This window comes from Triturus cristatus, chromosome 7, assembly GCF_964204655.1.
Source record: "Triturus cristatus chromosome 7, aTriCri1.1, whole genome shotgun sequence".
NCBI lineage: Eukaryota > Metazoa > Chordata > Amphibia > Caudata > Salamandridae > Triturus > Triturus cristatus.
Window position 1 is genome coordinate 1,595,176,445 of NC_140590.1, and position 3,651 is coordinate 1,595,180,095.

A 3,651-nucleotide genomic window follows, 5' to 3' on the forward strand; every position below is an offset into this window, starting at 1 on the left:
TTTTGATGTTGTGGGGGCGATACGGGCTTTGCCTTATTTACAAGGCAGGGTTAAGGCACTTAAAATGGCTTAACGCTCCTTGTAAACAAGGCACCCTTTAACGCTCACTTAGCATGAAAGGGGTGGGCAATTGGTGTTGCTGGGCATTCCGCCGCAACACCCATTGATTTTGATGCTGCCCCATATTTACAAGGGTGGGAAAAATATGGGGCAGCACCAAAATTAAGACCAGGGGAAACCTGGTCTTAACAGGGCGCAACCAGGAGAAATGCATTATTTTTTCCTCGTTTTTGCTGTTTTTATGTGTGCTGCATTGTGCAGCACACATAAAAACAGCATAACGCCATGCATGATTGTTTATGTGCAGGAAGGTGTCCTGCACACATAGAAGTTATAAAGCAGCACACATAGAAGTTATAAATCGCCATTACTGATTGTTTATGTGCAGGAACAGACATGTTCCCGCACATAAACAATCATTCCCAACAACGCAGACACCCTTGGACTATCGTACAAGGGTGCTTGCGTTGGCACTAGGCAGCTAAATTTAATGCCAGCTCAAGGGGAAATGCAGGGCTGCACCGTATTGTTGTCGGTGCAGGCCTGTGTTTCAGAAGTGGCGTTGCGCGGCATTAAGCCAAGAAAGTTAACGCCGCTCTCCGTCACTTCCTTGTACCTATGCTCTAAGTGTTTTGACATATAAGTGAGCGGTTTTCATTTTCTTTAACATGGAAGAATCAAAGATTGGATTTATCCAATAGGGGTTTTAACTAGGGGTGGGCAGAAAACTCTGCTCCGCCAGCAGAGCGGATAAAGCCAGCCACCCCCGCTCCCCGGCCTGGTCCCTGCTTCTGAAAGCAGCCAGGCCGGGGAGAGCCTCCCCAGGCCCTGGTGGAACCCCGTCCCCAGCGCCCGGACCCTCGGTTGGCTTGCAGGACGGGGGGCTCCTGCACCCCGGGGCCCGCCGGACATAGCACGAGCCCCGGGCCCGGTCCCAGCTTCCGAACCCTAGCCAGGCCGGGGAGAGCCTCCCCGGGCCCCGGTGGACCCCCATCCCCAGCACTTGGACCCTCAGCTGACTTGCAGGACAGGGAGCTCCTGCACCCTGGGACACTGAGACGGAGCACGAGCCCCGGGCCCGATCACAGCTTTCGAACCCTAGCCAGGCCAGGGAGAGGCTCCCCGTGCCCCGATGGACCCCAGGGCCCACCGGATGGAGCACGAGCCCCGGGCCCAGCTTCCGAACCCTAGCCAAGCCGGGGAAAGCCTCCCCGGGCCCTGGTGGACCCCCATCCCCAGCGCCCTGACCCTCGGCTGACTTGCAGGATGGGGGCTACCACACCCTAAGACCCTGGGACGGAGCACAAGCCCTGGGTGAGGTCACAGCTTCTGAACCCTAGCCAGGATGGGGAGAGCCTCCCCGGGCCCCAGTGGACCCCCGTTCCCAGCACCCGGACCCTCGGCTCGCTTGCAGGACGGGACGGGGGCTCCAGCACACCATGGCCTACCGGACAGAGCTCAAGCCTCAGGCCCGGTCCCTGCTTCCGAACCCAAGCCAGGCCGGGGAGAGCCCCCCTTGGCCCGATGAATGCCCAGACCCTCTGCTGGCTTGCAGGACGAGGGGCTCCCGCACCCCGGGGCCCGCCGGATGGAGCTCAAGCCCCAGGCCTGGGCCCAGCTTCCGAAACCTAGCCAGGCCAGGGAGAGCCTCCCCGGGCAATGGTGGACCCCCTGTCCCCAGCATCTGGACCCTCGTTTGGAACCAAGGAGGGTTAAGCCCAGGCCACGGCCTCTCCCTGCCCGCCTGCCCGGGGAGCCCATTTTTCTCGACTATTAACTTACAGAACTCTGAGGGAGGACAAAAGCTGGAGTTAGCCTGGCCGGCCGGCCAGCAGGCCGGCCATCTGGTCACCCAGCCCGCAGGGCCATTCGGTCACTCAGCCCGCAGGGCCATCTGGTCACCCAGCCCGCAGGGCCATCTCGGAACCCGGCCCGCAGGGCCATCTGGTCACCTGGCCCGCAGGGCCATCTGGTCGCACAGCCATGCGACCAGATGGCATGGGACGACCCAGCCCCCAGGTGGCATGGGAGGGTGCCGTACCCAGTTGCCCTTGCAGTCCGGCGATGGCGAGGGTGGCCAGGCGCTCCAAGACAGCCGCTCGGGAGGCTCCTTCCCCGGGGCTGCTCCTCGCCTCCCTGCCCGACTTGGGCGGGAGCAGCAGGAAGGGGAGGCCCGGCCGGCCCAGGCCATCTGGTCACCCTGCCGACCCGCGAGGGATGGTGGCCCCCGTCCATGCACCCCGGTGGGGCAGGGACGGGAGGGGGATGCCCCCGTGCTGGAAGGCACGTGGTGGAGGCAGCCTCCCGCAGGTCCTCGTTACCCCCTCTGTGTCCCTCCCGCCGGCCGGCGGCAGAGGGACCCACCCCTGGGTGTGGTGGAGGAGGGCATCCGCGGGCACCCACGCACGGAGAGACAAAAGCTTGGCTCAGAGGATGACTTTCAATAGATCACAGCGAGGTAGCTGCTCTGCTACTTACGAAACCCTAACCCAGAATCAGGTTGTCTACGAATGATTTAGCACTGGGTGCCCCACGAACATGCGGTGCACTAAGGGCAATGGAGGCGGCCCCCTTCAATCCGTGCTCCGGTCCCAAAGCGAGCACCTCTACGCACCGGCCCCCCGAGAGAGGCTGGCTATCCCAGGCCAACCCTGCGACGGCCCCAGCCACATCCCGGGGAAGCCCCCTGGCGATTGACGATCGAGCGACTCTCAGACAGGCGTAGCCCCGGGTGGAACCCTGGGCCGCAAGGTGCGTTTGAAGTGTCGATGATCAATGTGTCCTACAATTCACACTAATTCTCGCAGCTAGTTGCGTTCTTCATCGATGAGCAAGCCGAGTGATCCACCGCCAAGAGTCACAGGCAACTTCTCGAAAATGTTTGCCCACCTGAGGGCGCCCGTGCAGCGAGACGGCCCGGGCGCCCCGTTCAAGGCTTCCCCTCTGGGAGTCAGACTGCACCATTTGGAGAAAAAAAACGTTACCAGGCGTTCGGCCTGGTGGATGACTGACCGGGACCCATGGAGCACATCCCGGGTAATTTGCCACGCCGTGGGCCGGGGGAGGAAGCCCCCGGATGGAGGGGAGGAGTTGTCTGGGCATAGCCCATCTGGTCCCTGGCAGAGAACCGCCAGCCCAGGAAGGGTGTTCCCGGCACACCCTGCCCCTACTTATCCAGAGGAAAGCTACCCCTCTTTCTGGGAAACCGTGTGCACCGCCAGACTCAGGGGACCCTGGGCGCGAACGTGCCAGACGTCCTGGAGCCCTGGCTTGGATACGGAAAGCAAATGAGACCTCATCGGGACTTTCAGGGCAGCCCGGCCATCTGGTCGCCCCATTGAAAAGCACTGCGTGCGATCAGATGGCCGAGGGGAAAGGTGCGACCAGATGGCCAGGACCGAAAGGAGGCCCATCTGCCTGCCCGCCCGAGCATTTGCCATAGGGCTCCCGCCTGCTCTTGCAGGGCTTGGGGGCTCCGCTTCCTGGGGGCTCGGGAACCCCGACTGGGCCTCAGGCACGGGGAGGACCGCTGGAGCTCTCGGGCCCGGACACCCGGGGGAGGACTGCCAGGGACCCATGGAGCCCGTCCCG

General features: G+C 62.5%; 1 non-coding gene across 1 annotated transcript; it reads right to left on the minus strand.

Moving 5' to 3' along the window:
- Positions 1-2,765: 2,765 nt before the first annotated feature.
- Positions 2,766-2,919, minus strand: LOC146812466 (5.8S ribosomal RNA). Its single transcript, XR_014967042.1, has one exon. It is a non-coding gene; the product is annotated as a 5.8S ribosomal RNA (ribosomal RNA).
- Positions 2,920-3,651: the final 732 nt, after the last annotated feature.